We start from the raw sequence: 19,897 nt of genomic DNA, 5'->3' as shown, positions 1-19,897 counted from the left end.
ATAGTTTTACTGTGTTAGAGTTAAAATCTTTCCTTTTTAATTAGACAAAAAGGGGGAAAATTGTAGAATATTAGTATACACTGTGTAAAGATGTGCCACTGTGATTGGTTTAATAAAGAGCTGAATGGCCAATAGCTAGGCAGGAGAGAACAGGCAGGACTTCCAGGCAGAGAGAGGAACTCAATGGGTTAGAATCTAGGCAAGGGAGATGCCAGCAAAGACATTGAAGAAATCGGACATAATGTACACAGGAGAGGTAACCAAGCCATGTGGCAGAACGTAGATGAATGAAAAACAGGTTAATTTAAGTTTTAAGAGCTGGGTGGGCCGGGCGGTGGTGGCGCACGCCTTTAATCCCAGCACTTGGGAGGCAGAGGCAGGCGGATCTCTATGAGTTCGAGAGCAGCCTGGTCTACACGAGCTAGTTCCAGGACAGGCACCAAAGCCACAGAGAGACCCTGTCTAAACAAAGAAACAAAAAAGAGCTGGGTGGGAAAAGGTCTAAGCTAAGGCCAAGCTTTCATTCCTAACAATAAGTCTCTGCATCATTATTTGTAGTCTGGCAGTCCTGATGAGAAAGTACTGCTAAAGATAAGCTCTCTCTAGCTGGCCTCAACCTCAAGATTAACCTGTTTGTCTCAGCCTCTCCGTGCTAGGATTATAAGCACGCCCCTCCAGACTCTCCCAGTCACTTACTCCTAAGGCATTCCTCATTCAACTCCTTCAGCTGTTCATTGAGACCCTTGATGCCCTCTATACTTGAGCTATTTTTATTTGACATCATTTATGGAATATATTCTAGGACTCCAATTAAATAGTATGCCTTTACATAAAACAAGAGACTATTGTTTTTCTGGGCAAAAGGAATTTTTCAACCACGATTTGATCAACGCAAGCAAACAAGTAAACCCGAAACATTTTCATAAGGAAATAAACATGTTCAGAAATGTAATTCTGTCTGCCAGTAAATACCACAATTATAAGATATCTTCCTTTTTATTATTTTTTGTTTCTGTAATTATAAAATAAAATATGGATACATATTCTTAAGTTAAACAAAAAATAAATCCAAGGTTACAGATGTAATTGGAGGCTTCTCTATTAACAAATATTGAGTTTACAAATTCTCAGAGATATAATGAAAGCTACTCTTCAAATTAAAATCACATCAGGTCTGTTGCTGACACATAAAGTGGCCACGTTTCCCCGGGGCTTGGTGCAGCTGCTCATGTTACTGGGACTTAAGGCAAAATCCCTGGCTCTTGACTCCAACAGGCTAGGCCTAGCCACAGTGCCCAGTACCCTAATTGAAGAGACAAATAATGGTAGAAACACAGAGATAGAGGATGTATTCAGTTTGGCCCCATGGGGAAGAGGAATCATGGAAGGGTCCAGTACACTCAAGTCTGCCTTCAGGTTTAAACAGTGGATGAGAGGAATGCATGACACAGCAGTCCTGGTCCAGATGCTGTCCTCTCCAGCAGTCCTTGGTCCAGATGCTGTCCTCCCCAGCAGTCCTTGGTCCAGATGCTGTCCTCCCCAGCAGTCCTGGTCCAGATGCTGTCCTCCCCAGCAGTCCTTGGTCCAGATGCTGTCCTCCACAGCAGTCCTTGGTCCAGATGCTGTCCTCCCCAGCAGTCCTGCTCCAGATGCTGTCTTCTGCATCTTCTACCCATCATTGCCTCCACTCTGGTCCTACAAGGCTGTCTGTTAGGTTGTTGATCTGTTAAGCTCTTGCACGTTGAAGGGGCATCCTCAGCCTCACAGGTGATAGTCCCCATCTAAGTCTGGAGTCTGTCCTGGTAGGTTTCACTCCTCCTACAACTGAGGGCCACTCAAAACAAAAAAGTCATTAAAGAGAGTACCATATCTCTGCCTACAGCTGAAGTCCAGACATGAATTTAAAGTAGAAGCGCCAGGCTTCACCCTGCTTTTTCTTACCTCATGGGCCTGTGTGAGGAGTCAAGGCCTTTTTAGCAATGCAGCATCCGATGCCTGTGTCTTGGTGTCAGTGGCGCATCCAACACCACTCTCGTGAAGAGGGATTAGACACACCGTGAGCGGATGTAAGCAAAAGCAGTAAGAATACTAGAAACATCACTCAGTGAAGGCGATTTAGACACACCATGAGCAGTAGTGACACCATCATAGAGGATGCAAATAAAAACAGCACGAATACTAGAAGCATCCCATAGACAGGACACCTGGCACGGGAGTGAAGACATACGAACAGGGAGATGAAAACTGAGAATGTAGAGCCAGGCATTGCTCCCGGTGAACTATCAGTGGGGGCAAAGGGTTTGAAGAACTGATCAGATGAGAAGGCAGTAATGGCGCCCATGAAATACATTCATCACAAAGCTGGGAGAAATTATTTGACTAAGTGAGAAGAATGAAAAGCATAGTCAGTGGCATTAGGATTAACGTGAAAGTCAGATTCCTCGACACCCAGTGTTAACTGGTTCTGTGAGGAGGGATGAGGCTGTGAACACCCTGGACTCCAGGCCCCAGGACCAATCCCGCCAGAGTCTCAGACACCTCTGCACCACCATCCCCTAGATGCGGATGGCAAGCTGGCACAGCAACAGCAAACTGCTACCAAATAACACTGGGCACTAGCCAAGGTCTCTCAACTGTAGAAAAATGCCCTGCTTAAGGGGTCTAAGAAGACAGAATTCACTCACTTGGAAAAAATAAGTCTGCTGGGAAATGTATGAAAAAGGAAATGAATATGTCTGCTTTTCAGACCTCAGAGAGATGGATTCACAATTCAGTTCTGTTCAGTAGAAACGTAGTAAGGACCACAAGTTTAAATCTCTCTCAACTACTTGAGATCTAGAAACATAAGGGCTTCCAAACATCTTTTCAAAGCCTAATCTGTTCTCGTGTGTCAACTCCCCACCCCTCTGAAGTTTGTATTAACAGTTGGGTCCCCCTTTTTTACTATTACAAATAAAATTTGATTGTACATTTAGCAAGTAGAATTATGTACTAATTTTAAAGGAAGATTTAAGAGACTTTTTTTACCAATTCACTGTAGGGGGATAGGCAGTCTCTGGTGGCTTAACTGTGTTTGTGAACTGAACTGAGCTGGTAGTGGACAGAATGACAGGCAGAGAGACACTTCAGGGTGAGTTGGGTGGTTACTTACTTCGTCTTTGCTCTTCTGAAGACATTTGTGCGTGTGGTTAGTCAACTGAACTGATGTTTTGTGAGCAGAGAACTGCTGGACCTAATATCACAAACCTTCTTGTTATCCAATTATTACAATTTCTAGTATGAAAGTCTAGCTGAAAAATTTCAACCTGACGGATTCATGGGAGACATGTGATAACATCAGCTGATCGTTCTCCCTCACTGTTTATAGTTTGTTCTTGAATAGATCATTTGTGCATTTGTGTTTGCAAATCTAGCCACTGTTAGCCAACTCTCCAGGTTCACACCTCCCCTCCTGCACAGAGACTATACAGAATAATTTATTCTGAGTGAGGGTATTGGGGGGAGGATACCGCCTGCCCTAGGAAACTGTTCCCATAGTGTAGAGGGTTTGAGTCCTTTCACTCAGGTGGAGAAAACTTCCAGAGTTTATAATCATAAAGTTGGTTTTATCCATATCCACCCACACAACTCTGGCACCAGCCCCACAACTCCCCTGGTGCTTCTGCCACAAAGCACGCAGGATCCACAGCTGAGAAGGACTTCTGGCCGTCATCATCCTCCCCAGCGTCCTTGAGTAGCAGCTTCTGTGTTTTCCTCTACTGTTCCATCTCACAGTGTTGACCGTTGTGGGAATTCTGTCCGATAGGCCAGTGCTAGCGGGGTGACTTAGCCCTATGGGTGTGGTCTGCTCTAGGTATGTGACTGGATAAGAACTAAGGGCCAAGGTTGCTCACTGTCTCTGGAATGATAAGGAAACTGGCAGAGCTACGGCTTGGAGTTCCCCTTGGCCTTTGAAGAATGAAGTTATCATGCAGGGCAGGGCTGGGGAGAGAGCTGGTTCCCCAGTGTGGTCAGTGGAGCAGCTGGTGACATGACCAAACTCCTCCTTCTGTCCTATAATCATTGTACACGGATTTGATTTCATAGATAAAACAGTCCTAAGGGTTCCTGCTATAGTCGGCACACTCCATGGATACAGTGAATCTTATCTTCAAATCTGCACAGCGACTCTCACAGGCTTTCCATACAGCTTTTTGCCTTTTAATGATACAGAAAATTACAAAATCAGGGGTGTTTATACAAATAAATATTTTGGATGCTTACTTTTAGATTTCTTCTATCATAACAGCTCCTAAACTTTACATTTTCCTCTAAAATGTTTTCACCTAGATTTTGGTTTTATTTTATTTTTGACAAGCTTTGCTATATAAATCAAGGCCGGTCTGAAAATTATGACCTAACCTTAACCTTTTGTTATTCCAACTGCACCAAAACTACTGCATTTTCACTAATCTTTTAATAAAGTCCATGATATAGAAGGTTAATTTATCACTTTGATTTTCTATTTTCTTAAGTAACTTTTAATCAAAGTAATACTTGTATATAACAAAAAAAAGTTTAAGCTTCACTATGACAGGAAGGATTCCCCCACATTTCCCTTCCCAACCAAGCAGCTCAGGTGGGAGGGTGATTTCAGCTGGGGGAGGGAGAAAGAATTAAACCCCAGTCTTAAACTTGGAACTCCATGATGAAACCCAGTACAAGGCTCCCGACTTCCATTCCCAGACCCAGCGGAAACATAACACTGGAATTATGTTAACCAGAGAGCTGACTGAGTACCCCTCCTCTGACCTCCAACCTTTGGCAACAGAGAGGGGATCAGTACTCCACCTTCAGGGTATTGGAGCATGAACACTGCCAGAGGTATTGTTCTGAAGCCCGGTGCAGTGCCTTCTGTTGTGAGACCTAAAGCCAAACAAAAACCAAAGACTCATGCACCCGGGGAATAGTTTGCAGTTGGAGTCCCTAGACTGACCTACATACCATCAAAGCATCCTTGACTCTGCCTGCAACAACACCAGTGTTAGAGAGGGCCTCAAACATATCATTCCCAAGACTGCGCAGGTCCCTTGGCCATAAAAATCAGGTATGATCCAACTTAATGTAGATCAGGGCACTGTCTTCATCACCCATTCCCAGCCTTGGACTTCACAGCTGGCCAGGCCAGTGGTCACAGGTGGAAGCTCCCCGTGAGATGCAGTGGACACTGTAGTCTTAGGAGACACATACATGATCTGGTCAGCTGTAGCCAGCTGTCAATGTACCCCAGAGGCCATGGCACACAAGAATTATACAGCTTAGCATCAGCTCTGATGGCCAGTAACCTCTTTTCACCCAAACTTCAAACTCAGGCATATCAGCTACAGAAAGAACTCCTCTTCTGGGGATAGGTGGAATGTACCCATGAGGCCAAGGCACACAAGAATAATACAGCGTAGCGTCAGCGCTGATGGCCAGTGCCTTCTTTTTACACGTACTTCAAACTCAGGCATAGCAGCTACAGCAAGAACTCCTCTGCTGGGGATAGGAGTGGGCAGTAAACCTAGAACTCAGTGTTGGGCAGGTGAAAGGAATGCTGGGAAGACGCTATTGGGCTTCCTTCTCAGACCTGCCGAAGAAGAAACCTCAAGAGCAGCCTGCGTGCTGCGGAGAGGAACAAAGCCCAGCTCTACGACTTCCGTCGGTCCCCCATCGTCTGTGACTACCAGCAACGGGACACGCATTCTCCTCAGCTGTAGGCAGCCCGTAACACTGTGGATCTTGGTCCTACGCATGTCACTGTTGTGTCATATTCAGGCTGTGGGCTCACGGTGCCACCCAGATGTGCAGCGTTGGTGGCCACAGCATGCATTGGAAGCTGGAGCTGACTCCAAAGTGGGGAATTCTGCCCAGCTGCAGGCTGGTGAGTGTAGACAGTGTCTAGTCCTACCCTACCCCAGGAGGAGGCTTTGGGGGACTCTTCCAGGAAAAGTCAGTGGACCAACTTCGGGTTTAGGACAACCCTGGGCTAGGATCGCCTTCTAGTGCCGAAAGAGTGACAGCAAGCCAACAGCCCGCTTGCACCATACCTGTTTCTAGGGCGCCACCTATTGTTGAAGTAAGAGAAGTGACTGTAGGGTCAGAGGAAACAACTGGCCTGCTTAGAATTTCTGTAAAGGCAGGCATAAAGATAGGAACAAATGCCTGATTCCCTGACAATATCGCACGCCAACAAGCACGGGGAGCCTTTAGGGAGCAACAACCTCATCTACAGTGAGATTGCACTCAGTACGCAGACTGCTTGCATGGAGAAGTGAATTGTCACCTCCAGACACCCCTCTTGACCTCTTCCCGTCACCACCATCATCTTTTCCATGGCAAGTTTCATTGGCTCTTCAGCATCTACACCATCTACACTGACTATCTTATGACTTTTATGTTCTTTTCTATTAATCTAACTATTCTGTACATTACTTGTGTGTTGATATTAAAAATTCAACAAGCAATAAAAAGTAGTAACTTGAAAGATTGTAGTCATATAAACATTATCCTCCAGCAGCTCCTCAGTGGTGAGGAGACAGTATGGAATGTCATTAGGAATTTCACAGCCTGAGAATTTTCTCGATCCCATGGTTTAAGTCTCTTAAGTTCTTTTTAACTTTGCACACATCTTCTGTACGGCCCCAAGTCACCAGTTTCTGCACTCCTTGTTTTGTGATTCTGGGGCATCTCCCTGTGCTGACGTCCTCATGTGAAGTCTTTAAATGGAAGCCCCCGAGCCTCACGTTTTGGAATGTGCCTCTAAATTATTCCTTCAACGTTTAACTGAGTACTAGATCCTAGGTTCAAAACCGTGTACTCTTGGAGATTTGAAGGTACAAGTCACCATCTTCTGGATCTGGGGCTACAGATGAGAATTCAGACTGACTCCCTTGTCATTTTGAGTGAACTTTCTCCTTACACGGAAAGCTTTGATGTTTCTTCCTTCTTGAAGTTTTGAACATCCTCTGGGTGTGGGGTATTTAAATGCACACGATTTCTCCTCGGGGCTCATTTCAAACCAAGCACTCCTACCACTGTCTCGGGGACATTCTCTTCTGGTAGGCTGTTGAGATGTCCTTCCTTTCGTTGACAGCATCCTCTGTCTCTAGAACCACAGCCAAATAACTGAGAGACTTCCCTGCCACTTAGTATTTCCCTCACACTCTTCGGGGCTGCGTGATTCCTTCCTCCCTACATTACTGGCACGGTCATTAAGTATAGCCATTCCCTTATGCATTCCGTCTGCTGGATTTTATTTCCAGTGGCAGAAAGTACTTTTAATTACCGGCTTGACTTTTCCTACCCCCTACTTGCTCCACTTTCACAAGCACAGCCAAATCTTGTGCATGCACTCTCCTTCCAAGCCTCTCCGAAATCATTCAGGGTTGTCTTAATTATTTGGTCTCCCGGATGACCTTTATTTCCTAAAAGCGCAATTGTCTGACTTGTTATTCTTGAGGATTCTTGAGTGTGATATTTTCCCTCATATTTCTTAGCTGTCTGTTCATTCATGAATACAGGTAAGATTGCTTGCATGTTTCTGTGGACGAGGATCTCAAGCTCACCTGCTAGATAACCAGGCTACGTGGTGCGGGCTGCCTCTGCTGCTTGACAAGCTGCTAGACTAGACATGAGAATGACATTGGCAAGATTAGGTAGCTACCAACCAGCCCACCAGCTAGATGCAGGCAAGAGCTGCCTAGCTGGTCCAAATCATACCAAATGAAGGGCTGCTGTTTGAAGTCACTAAATCTTGTAGCCCTTTGCTCTGCAGCAGAAGTTAACTGATACAAGCTCCAGGATATAAGAATATATTAATTGCTGTGGTCATTGTTGGCCTATGAGAGAGACAAGGCCCTTGTTCTCATATGATAATAACGGTAAGACAGTTGTTGAGGCCGACACCGTGAAGGAATGAAATTGAAATCGTATGTGCAAACCAGGGCTAAGACAGCACCTAATTTAGACGCTGTGGTCAGAGGAGATGTCTGTGAGAGGCTGAAATCTAAGCTGAGATTTTAATGACAATGAAGAGGGGTCATGTAATGGCTCCGAGACAGAGTCTTTCAGAGTGAGGAGTAAGAGCAAACTCACCGAAGAAAAGAGCATCACCTGACGAGACATGAAGACCAACTGGAACAGGACATGGGAGAATGAGCAGAGAGAAAATCAGCCAAACAGCACCTGAAAGGACTCAGACTACATTCAGCTATTAATTTCCCCCATATTGTAGCATCCCTGCCCTTTGTGGAACAGGAGCTTTTGAAGACATCTACTGGGGGTGGCCCTTCTGCTGACATTTTGAAGCTGTGATTTCCCAAAACAAATTGTCTTAACCAACCAGAGCCCAGTCCATTTCTGTATTCTAGGACTTTAAAGGTGCCCACTGTGCAGGCTAGTCCATGTCAATTTGAATCAGGATAGAGTCACTGGAGAGGAGGGAGCCTCACTTGAGAAAATGCCTCCATTAGATAGGGCTGTAGGCAGGTCTGCAGGGCATTTTCTTAGTTAGTAATTGATGGGATGGCCCAGCCATTGTGAGTAAAGCCAACCCTGGGCTGGTGGTCCTGAGGGCTATAAGCAAGCATGATGAGCAAGCCATGAGGAACAAGACAGCAAGCAGCACTCCTCCATGCCCTCTGCATCAGCTCCTGCCTCCAGGTTCCTGCCCTGTTTGGGAGACTATCCTGATTTCCTTTGATGGTGACAGGGATGTAGAAGTGCAAGCCAAATAAACCCTTCTCTCCATGAGGTGCTTTGGTCATGGTGCTTCATTGCAGCAATCGTAACCCTGACCAGGAGACCTGCCTTTCTGGTTTCCTAGCCCTGTCACTGGCCTGTGCTTTTAAAGGCACAGGCTGACCTTTCATGTTCGGAAGCAGGGTGGAGTGCACCTGGCCTCAGTTCATCTTGAACTGAAATTCTCTGGTCTTGTTTTAAAATTTTTGTAGCCCTAATTTCCTCTTACTATATCATCTGTCGTCATTATCCTGGACTTTTTCCTTGCATAGCCTCATTTATGACTTATATTTATCATGGCTAGTAAGAGGTGAGACCTCAATAAAACATTTATTTACTACCCAATAAATATTTATTGAGTGCCTTTTGCAATCAAATTTGAGGCCTTATTCCTACCTACTTGCTTTTTTCTTGCTGCCATTGTTCTGCTTGAGGTAAATATTTCTAGTCAAAAAACCTCATGCAAAGACACAGAGGATATACAAGGCTTAATTAATCTCTGTTCCTTAAATTTCAGTAGGTACATGTTTGGTGTGTGTGTGTGTGTGTGTGTGTGTGTGTGTGTGTGTGTGTGAAACTAAGTCTTTCTCAGTAACTCCGTAGCCCTGAACAACTTAGAATGTAGACTGTAACCAGCTTGGTCTTGAACTTGTGAGCATCCTCCTATCTCAGTCTTGAAAATTCAGGGATTATAGGCATTTACCACCATAGATGGCGTTTTGTTTCTTTTGATATCAGAATTCATGCCAACTTTTGTATTGATGAGTCCCCTAGTTGCTGAATTATTTGTACAGCTTGGTGGTTAATCTTGACTATCCACTGGATTGGATTAAGGAGTTCCTAGCAGACTAACAAAACATACCTCTGGGTGTCTGTGAGGGCGTTTCAAAAAATGACAAAGTAGGAAGAGGCAGGGAGGGGAGCAGAGAAAAATGTAGAGCTCAATAAAAATCAATTTTAAAAAATGACAAAGTAAACAGGATCAGTACTTCCAGAACACCACAGCCCTGTAGGCCAGAACCTGGATGGAATAAGGGTGGGGGTGGAGGGGAGCCTGTCACTGAGGCACTTAGTGTCTGTGTCCAGGCAGCCACCTGCAAGCTTCTCTCTATGCTCTCCTCATATGAGGGACGGAACGCTGGAAAGTGAGAACCAGGATTAATACAACCCTGGTTTGTTACACACCCATCCCCATCCTAGCTAGCACTCGGTCGCTGTGCTGAGTACCAGGACAGAAAACAGCTTGAGGAACAGGTTTGGGTTTGTTTAGCTTCCAGGTCCCAGCCCCAGGCCATTATGAAGGGCAGTCTGGGGAAGGAAACTGAGCGCCAGGACTGAAGCAGAAGTCAAGGGAGAATGCTGTTTACCGCTTTGCTCAACTGGCTTCTGATACCATGGACCATGTGCTCAGAGGCAGAACCACACACAATGGGCTGGGCCCTCACACATAAATCATAGACATGCCTACAGGCCAATCCAATGCAAAGAGTTTCTCTGTAGAGGTTCCCTCTTCCCACATTGCTCTAGCTTGTGTCGAATTGACAAAAACCTAACCAACATAGCCCACTTCAGAAAAAACCTGACTGGCCCCTTCACTTCCTTGACCTTAGAGATATAAACAGAGGGTCTAGAGTGCACAGAAGTCATACCAGTGAGGGCAGACCCTGCTGCATTGTTGAGAATAGGTGATGTCTATGCTTCAGAAGGACACAGCTTCAGGGGCTTTAGTAATGCTTCTGGCCATGTGACTGCCACTCGTCCCTCTAAACTAGATAAATGTCCTTCCACACAGAGGCTAAAACACATGGAAGGAGATGTTAGCATGCTTCATAGTCTAAAATAGACTCATGATACTTACTTCCATAAATCAACCGGACCTTCTTAAAAAACACAAAACTCTTCACGCCGTCTTTTCCTTTTGCTTCATTATAACATTACCACACCTCTCCCTTCAATCCTGGGATCAGGCCAGAAAGGCCTGAATAAAGGAAAGGAGACCATCATCCACTATTCCACCCATGAGCCTTCACCCATTTGCCTGCACTCTTCTCTTTGCCTGCTTTCCCACACACCCTGCTTCCCCCATGAGTTTCTCTCTTGACCTAAGCTTATCGCTGGCCTTATCGTACACATGGCTAATTCTGAGCACCTCCCTGTCCTCAGTCATCTCTCCCCTTCCTGGTAGAGTGGATGCTGTCGGTGCCCTGCCAGGTTGTCCACTGTTTGCACACCCATTTCTCCTGGGCTCTGTCACTGCAGCGGAGCTACTATCTGGGAGATGAATCCGTACCACAGTGGAAAGTCAGTGAGAAGAGGAATGATTTTTCCTGCAAAAGGCCAGCTGCACCTTGGCTGTGTTCCTTCTGTCTCTCTCCCACCCTCTCTCCATGGAGCCCTCCTCCATCAGAACACTCTCCGCTAACATTGCCATTTCATCCTTGAACATACGACCCAGCATCCCAAGCGACTATACTGGGGAGACTTCCCATACACACATATTAACTGGAAAAGAAATTTCCTTCCTGACTTCTGAACATCCAACATGGATGAAGATCCACTTGGGCAGACTCAGATGCAAGCGGTGCCCATGGAACGGTCAGGAGCAGAATAGAAATAGCTTGCCTGTGCAGTCCTCCACTCGGGAGGCTGTGCCGGAGAGTCTGCAGCACAGCTCAGTGTCTGACATGATAAAAAAGGCTTTAATAAAATCATTTAATCTAAAATCCAATATAAACACTGCTCTGTGTTAGTCTTCAGTAGCCAACAAATCAATTGAAGATCTGTTCTTTTCCTTTGGTAAAAAAGGAATTTGGTTATGTTGGGACTTTGTGTATATAAGAGGCAGGTCCCTCAAAGTTCAAAGTTCAAGGCCATCTTTTACTAAATGTAACCTCTTGAGAGACGTGAACCCAGCAGTAACAAAGAATGAAATTATGTGTGGACAGCCTACAGAGATGCTAACGAAGGATCTGTGACTCCCAGGATGGTTTAGAAACAGTTCGCATGCAAATATGTTGCTACACCAATGATTTGTCCCCTACACCCTCCAACCCTTGCCCTCAGACTGAAAAGTGACTCGGAGATGAATCAGTTGTGAAACTGGAGGCATGAGCCCCACTCACATGTGAGGTAGAAACACCACAGTTGTTCGATGGAGAAAGATCAACATCCACTTGCCAAGAGCCCAGTAACTCATATGGAGACATTTAACATTTTTTTCAACTGTTGATGTTGTTAATGGAAGTGCAGAGACTGAAAGAAGCAATGGCAAGCATGGATTGACGATGCCTGCTGTGGTTTAGACCAGGACCGAATGTGTCCTCAGAAGGTTTACATATTGAACCATTCCGTTCTCAGTGAGGCGATATTAAGAAAGAAGCAACTGTAAGAGACAGAGCCTAGTGGGAGGTCACTGGGGATGCTGTTCTGGGAAGGAATTGATGCAGTTCCCATGGGACCCTGTGCGTTCTTGTGAGATGGCTTTCGTGGAAGACTAGCCCCTCTCCTGCCTCTGACTTCTTGTCTCACTCATCACTATCAGGTGGTTCCTATCATCCATCTATGTTAGCCCCTGCGATGGTTAATGTAAGAATCAGTTTCCTGACTCAGGCCGGGGAAGCAGATCACCATCAGAGATTTGCTCATTCATCATCAGAGAAGCTTCCTCCTGCAAAAGATAGGAGCAAACACAAAAGAGACCCACCACCAGACTTTATGCAGAGTGAGAGACCTTGATCACTCAGTCATAGAAACAGGAGGTCTCCATCAAATCACCCCTTATGGCCCAGAGAACCCTGCAGAAGAAGAAGTGGAAAGTGTGGGAGCCAGGAAGGATAAGGAATACCAAAGAAACAAGGCCTTCTAAATCAACAGGACCAATGCACGTGTGAACTCACAGAGACTGAGACAGCATGCACAGGGCCCACACAGGCCTCCCCCAGAACGAGTCCTAAAGCTGAAAGGAAAAATGAACATGTGCCCCCATCCTTAACCTGGATGCAAATGACAATTAAGTTTTTCCCAAGGGCATCTCCCTGGAGCAAACAAACTACTCTGAAGAGCGGGCCCTATGCCCAGCAGTACATGGACAAGAGAAAATTAACTCAGTGTCACCTTTGGAGATTCCTTGTCTCATAAGGTTGAACTAGGGCTTATTTGTTTAATTGTTTATTTTATTTATATATTTTTCCTCTAATTTTTGTCTTACGAGTCCTTTGTGGATATAATATGGCTTCCAGTTTGGGACTTTTATGGGATTCCTAAGTGTTGGAATGAGTGGATCTCTGCATCCTCTTTGTTTCACGTGCCTTTTCGTGGGTCCTTTTCCTTCTGTTTGTTGGGTTTTGGCAATTCTGATATGTTATGTTAGGTTGTTTTAATCTTATTTTATTTTATTATTATCCAATAGAGGACTGTGTGTTTTCTAATGAGAGAGAGAAACAGGGTGGATCTGTTGGGAGGAAAAGTGGGGAAGAGCTGGGAGGAGTAGGGTGAGAGGAAACTAATGAGGATATATTGTGTGAGAAAAAGATCTGTTTTCAATAAAAGGGAAAAAAATCAATTTTCCAGGCTGGAGCAATGGCTGCATCAGTGGAGGGCTCCTGTGCAAGCTTGAGGATTCCCAGCACCTATGCAAGACACTGAGCACAGCCACACGTGCCTCAATTCCAGCGCTCACCAGGAGATCTCTGGGACTTCTGGCCTGACAGTCTTGTTGAATTGGTGAGATCTAGGTTTAGTGAGCGACTCTGTCTCTAAATATAAGGTGGAGAGTGACGTAGACACTTGAAGTCAATCTCGGACCTCCACATAGGAGCTTGCACACCCATGCATACATACAAACTGTACACACACACACGAGTGCACACATGTGCACATACACAGACACGAATCAGTTTTTCAAATAATGAATATGAAGAGATGGCGACAGCACTGGACAGTCTTAATGAAGAAAGTGGAACTTGGGCTTCTGTTAAGTTGAATCTGAGGTGCTCAAAGTGCCCAAGTTCAAGAAATAACACACAGCTCAAGAAATAGTCTTCCACCATCTCAGGCAGGTGAAGTTGTCCCCCCCCACACACACACACTCTCTCTCTCTTGCACTGCTCTGGTTGGTTTTATCTTCAGTACCGTTTTTACTGGCATCTTGTTGCTGAAGCTTGACTCTCCACTTCTCTCTTCTCATTTTTTCTCCCGCTGTTATCCTGAAGACCATGTGTTTTAGATATGATTCTTTGCTCTCACTGGATGGGACCACAATCTCTGCATCGCTCAAGGTCCTGGCCACATCTTAGATCCTCACAGCACATTGAGTGTCTCACACTCCCAGACCATCACACAAAAGACCCTTGGGAAAATCCTCTCAGTTGGCTGTGCTCTCAACATCTCCTCCTACACCAGCTCGTGCTCATTTTCTCTATCACAGGAAGCATGTGAGACGAAGTATTTCAATTCCCTTCTCTTGTTTTAGAGCAGTGTTTCTCAATCTGTGGGTCATGACACCTTTTGGGGGGAGGGAAATCACATACCGGATATTTACGTTGCAATTCATAACAGTAGCAAAATTAAAAGTTATGACGTAGTAATGAAAATAATTTTATGGTTGGGGTTCACCGTAACATGAGGAACTGTATTACAGGGATCTCAGCATTAGAAAGGCTGAGAACTGTCTGAGCAGAATGTGATTTGTATTCTTCTGCCCCAGCACAGAAATCTGCTACAAGCAAGAGGAACTATGCCTGCAGATGTGTTCTGCAGCCCCAGATGTTTACAAATCTTTCTTCTGTGTCTTTTACAGTCCTACTGAACGCCTTCAAAATCATATTTTTGAGCACGAATCCCAACCAATGTGAGTTTTCCCAAATCTTTTCTTACCTACATCAAATTAAAGATTATTTCACTCCCTCTTTTTCTCGTCTCTCACCCCAAAGAATGTCATCTCCATTGGCCTTACCTAACAACCTCGGCAATGTATATGGTGTGCCACCCTTTCTTTTTCTAGATGCCTCCTTGTTATCTGTGCTTGTTTGTAGCTGGTTTCTTTTTACTCTTGGGGGCCCACCACCCAACTCCAAAGTAAGCACACGGAGACTTATTCTCATTTATGGATCCGCAGCCTTAGTTGGGCTTGTTTCTAGCCAGCTTTCCTAATTTCAGTTAATTAACCAGTTTCTCTTCTTCTACGTTTTGCCTCTGGGCTGTTTACCTTTCTTTATCCTGTATGTCTTTCTTCCCTTCCTACTCTGCGGCTGGTTGTGTGGCTGGGTGGCTGGCCCCTGGCATCCTCCTCTCCTTTTCATTTTCTCCTTCCTTGTTTCTTCTTTTATTCATTCTAGCCTGGATTTCTCCTCCAATTTATTCTCTCTGCTTGTCAGCCCCACCTGTTTCTCTCTCCTGCCTAGCTAGTGGCCGTGCAGCTCTTTCCTAGACCAATCAGGTGTTTTAAGCAGGCACAGTAACACAGATTTACAGAGTTAAACAAATGCAACATAAAAGAATGCAACACATTTTTGCATCATTAAATATTTCACAGCATAAACAAACATAACACATCTTAAACGAATATCCCACAGCACCTGTTTTCTATGGCATTCCAAAGAGAGGAAAGAAAGGAGGAAATTCCTCTTCCTGCCACTTCCGAGGGAAGCCCAGCTATGAGTTAGGACATCACTGTAATCTGCTCATGAATGCCTCATTAGTGTAGAACTTTAACCAGAAGGCAGAGACAGTGAAGATTTTAATACTGGAATAGTCTAGGCTTTGGGTTTGATAGATGTATAAGATCTTGGTAAGTCCTTTAACTAGTTTCTGCTTTTAGAGTCTCATTATTTCATTTTATTTCCATCAAATGGGGTGAAAGCTTGGTTTTAAGTTAGTGAGAGGTTTTAAACCTGATATTGGCCTTCCCTGGATTTAGAGAACTTCTGAAATTCCACTAGATAGAGTAACTTTCCCTTCCACTCCTTCATCATAATTTTCCCAGAGAATCTGTTTCTGGTTAGCTCGGGGACTCCGTTCTCTCACTTCTCCAGACTGCGGAAAGTCCTTTGTTGACTCTCATATGTATCTTTGATCCCCTCCCTCAGATACCCAATCTTTCCCTTCCTGGTTCACAACTGCATCATCAGTTACCTGAACAACACAGGCTGGGTAGCTTATAAAAAAAACCAGATGTTTATTTGGCGCATGATTCTGGAGGCTGGGAAGTCCAAGAATGTGATACCACATCTGCTCAGCATGTGTGAAGACCATGTGCTGAGGCAGTACTGCATATCAAGGCAACGTGTGTGCTAACTTGTACCTCTCCTCTTTCAAAGCCTTTTCTGTAATTGTGAGGACTCCATCTTCATGACCTCATGTATCTCTAGTTAACCCCCCAAAGACCCAGGATTTTGGAGAGTATGTTTTACTCTGTGTTTTTAAGCTTTCAGACCTTAGCACCTTTGGCCATCCAATGGAAGTGTCCTCAACAGCTGTCTCATCTACATTAAACTTATATTTAAGTTTGTTTCATCCCCCCTTTCTTTTAGTTTCAAAAGAAAACTATTTCATTGGCATTACATAACACTGAATGTGGCCCAGTTCATTTTGTTTGTTCATCTCCTTGTCCATTTTTCTATTTACTCTACTTTTTATACAAGAGATTTTTCTTTCTTTGTCATAGGAATGAAACTTTAGAAAAACCCAGGCTAATTACCTATGGCCTTTTCCCCCAAAATAGAAATCTCCGAAGAAACAGACACAAGGGTCAGTCACCGTTGTGTGAGGTTCAGACTTCACGAGGAAGGAGAAACATAAGTGCTGTCATGGAGGTCAACTCAAGTGGTAGTTACAGAACTAGAAACCAGGTTAACTCCTTAGGGGATGGAGGCAGAAATGTGCATGCGGTACAGTGAAGCCAAGTCCCAAAGAATTTTGTACTTCACTAGACAAGAGGGCACGGTATTCACCGAATATGTGCTACACGGGAGGAGGACGAGCATATCAGTGGGGAACACTATGCGTTTAGAAAACCACAAACTTGAAACAGTTCAGACCCTTGTGGAAAGAGCACATTCAATAGAGCTGAATCGGGGATGAGGAAGGTAGAAAATGAGGCTGGCAGCTCAAACAAGCATGAATAAAGAACATGATGAAAGCAAGAATAAAATTAAGAAAGAAAGAATTGATGGCTAAGAAATCATAAAATATTGGGCTGAGGAGATGGCTCAGTAGGTTGTCTTGAGTTGTGGTATTTTCTCATAGCAATAGAAAAGGACCTAATGCAGATCCTGAGAACTCAGGTAACAAGTAGGTTTAAGTGCAGGGGCATCTGCAATTCTTGTCCTGGAGAAATGAAGACAAGAGAATCCCCAATGCTCATTGGCCAGCTAGCCTAGCCCAATCAGGGAGGTCTAACTTAGATGAAAACCCTGGGCCTGAAAATCCTGGAGAACGATTGGAGAAGATCATTGTGGACTCACTCCAATGTTGACCTCTGACTTCACAAGCATGCATACACCACATGCATGAATTTTCTCACACACATACACCACAGATAAGTTCCAGACCTGCCTGGGCTATGCAGTAAGTCTGTTTCTCAAACAATAATATCAAAAAATAAATCTGTTTGCTGTGTTGACAAGTAGTTCCGAGAGTTGTTTTTTCCAAAGAAAGAAGGGTGTCCCTGCTTTTGAGCAAAGATCAAGTGCAGTGTCTGTTCTTACCAGTTTAATATCTGATATTCCTCTATTCAAAGAAATAGAAGAAGGGAAAATGAAATGGAAGAGACATAGAATGGGAAAAACTGAAGAAGGGAAAGGAGACAAGGCTCTTACGTAGGAGAATTTAAAATATATAAAAATATTAGGGATACATTTGCGGAGTGTTTACCACTCTCAGGGTTAGAGGAGGTGTTGGGGATAAATAGCTGTGTGAAAGACATGGCTTCCACACACAAGTTTCTATTTGGCATATATGATTTCAAGGTAAAACACAACCCAAACTGTGAGTGCTATAACAACCAAGAGTTGAACGAGGGGTGATAGCAAGGTCAAGGAACAAGTTAAGGCTGGGTATAGAACTGGGGATTCTTATGATATGACACCCAGATCAAAACCTGGAATGGGAATTCTTCAAGCAGGGTGTTTGGAAAAGCAGCTGGGTAGAAAGATCAACTTACATAAGAACCTCAAGTCAGTAAAGAGCATGCTCAGGCTCATGTAAACAGGTCAACAGGGCTAGAGAAAACAAAGGAAGCTGAGGTCCAAGGCGCTCAGGCAGAGTGACGCATAACTCCCATTTGAGCAAGATGGGGAAGGTGGGTCCTGGAATGCTGGGTTTGCAATTTTAAAACTAAAATTCTCTGGGGTAAACCTTGTTTTGGTCATCATATTGGTGGTCATCACAGTAGCCACTATCTGAAAAAATGAATTAAAGAAGGAAAGGGATATTTTGGAGCACAATTTCAGACATGTCAGTGGACATTCTATTGGCTCCATAGATTCTGGACCAGCCCTGCAATGGAACATTCTGGTGAGGAGCAAGGGATCTGTAGTGTGTTTCCTCCTAACGGAGGTTGGGAGTCAAAGAGAGAAACAAAAGGGGCCAGGGAAACTTCAGAGGGTGACTTGCTTCCTTTAACCAGACCCCACTGCCCACAGTTCCACCACCTCCCAAGTCTGTTTGTGGATTAATCTACTAGGGAAGACAGAGCCCTTACCATCCGCTCACTCCTCAGAAGTCTACCTGTGAATGCTGCTTGCATTTGGGAGCAAAGCCTTTAATATACAAGATTTTTTGGATATGAACATGTTATATCCAATTTTTTTAAAATAATTCTACTGACCGACCTGAGAAGAACAGGATGGAACCCTCAGTAGCACAAGGGTGGTAGAGATGGAGGGACATGGATGGGCCCAGGAGCTATTATTCAGAAGAAGTTAAATATGATGGTGATGATGGTGTCATGGTTTAAGAAACCTCAAAACCTAAAAACAAATATCACATTGATAGATATTAATGCCTACATGATAGGTGGGGAAAGAAGTAAGGCCAGAGGAATAACTAAAAATGTTGCAGATTTCCCTGGCTTTGGAAAGTGGGGATAGAAGCATTAACAATGAACTTAAAATTTAAAAAAAGACACTTGAATGATGTGGGATTTGTTCTTTTGGCACCAACTGTCAGAGCTTGAGTTGATTGCTCTTAGTCACGTGGGAATAAGCCTCGCTGCTCTCATCCTCTCCCTCACTGGAGTGCAAATAGAAGCTGTGTCCCGTGGTAACTTAAATGCAATCAAGAAAATATTTGGAAGTCAGGTTCAGACCTCTAAAAAGGATATTCCTTTGCTGAATAGTTAGGACTATGGGAAAAAAAGAGAAACAGGGAGCCTGTGTTTCAGGTGGCATCTATCCTGCACTCCAAAGACATGTCAAAAAATGTGTTGTTCTTGCCCCCCACGTCTCAGCCTGCAATATTTAATCCAGAGGAAAACATGACTGAATTATGAAGTCCTTTCAAAACTAGACATTTGACGCATCTGTTATAGAAGCCTTATAAAAAGCACACTGGCTGCCTGTAAATTTTATAATTATGTTAATTCAAACTCAAAGACACTCCCATGAATTTTTTAAGGAATATTTCCAACTCAGATCAGAGAGCTCGTTCTGCCTGCCATTGAGATATGGGGAATATTTGCTGTATGCGCTAAATCCTCTTCTTTAACTGCCTATGTCAGGAGAGCTGAGGACTAGAATGAAGATGAGCGTGGAAAAGAGAATATGAAAGCACATTAAACATTGTATCCATAATCCAGGGAGACCTCGACCAGACATCTAGACAGTCAGGAGCCTGCTCTCGACCTCCCCCAACCCAAATGGATAGCTTCAGCATGGACCACTGAAATCAATCAACCCACAGATGGTTTACCAATATCCATCTGTCCATCCATCCAACACATTCTTATTCAGAAATACTGTGAGCGAGGCATTTTTCATTGAAATTTGGGGTGTATCAGTTAACAAAAGTGATGCACATCCCTCGAGCTGTTGACTTTACATCCTAAAGAGGGATGACAAGTGATAAAAAAAATGAACAATCAACACGAATATACAGCACCGTGGATTTACAGGGGAAAGCTATCACACAGCAGAAGAAA

At 44.2% G+C, this 19,897-nt stretch overlaps 1 pseudogene; it reads left to right on the top strand.

Moving 5' to 3' along the window:
* The first annotated feature begins 17,422 nt into the window (after window positions 1-17,422).
* Window positions 17,423-17,499, top strand: LOC142851491 (U2 spliceosomal RNA; annotated as a pseudogene).
* The last annotated feature ends 2,398 nt before the right edge of the window (window positions 17,500-19,897 follow it).

This window comes from Microtus pennsylvanicus, chromosome 5, assembly GCF_037038515.1.
Source record: "Microtus pennsylvanicus isolate mMicPen1 chromosome 5, mMicPen1.hap1, whole genome shotgun sequence".
Taxonomy (NCBI): domain Eukaryota; kingdom Metazoa; phylum Chordata; class Mammalia; order Rodentia; family Cricetidae; genus Microtus; species Microtus pennsylvanicus.
Note: the sequence above shows the minus strand (reverse complement) of the source record. Positions and strands in the feature narration are given on the sequence as shown.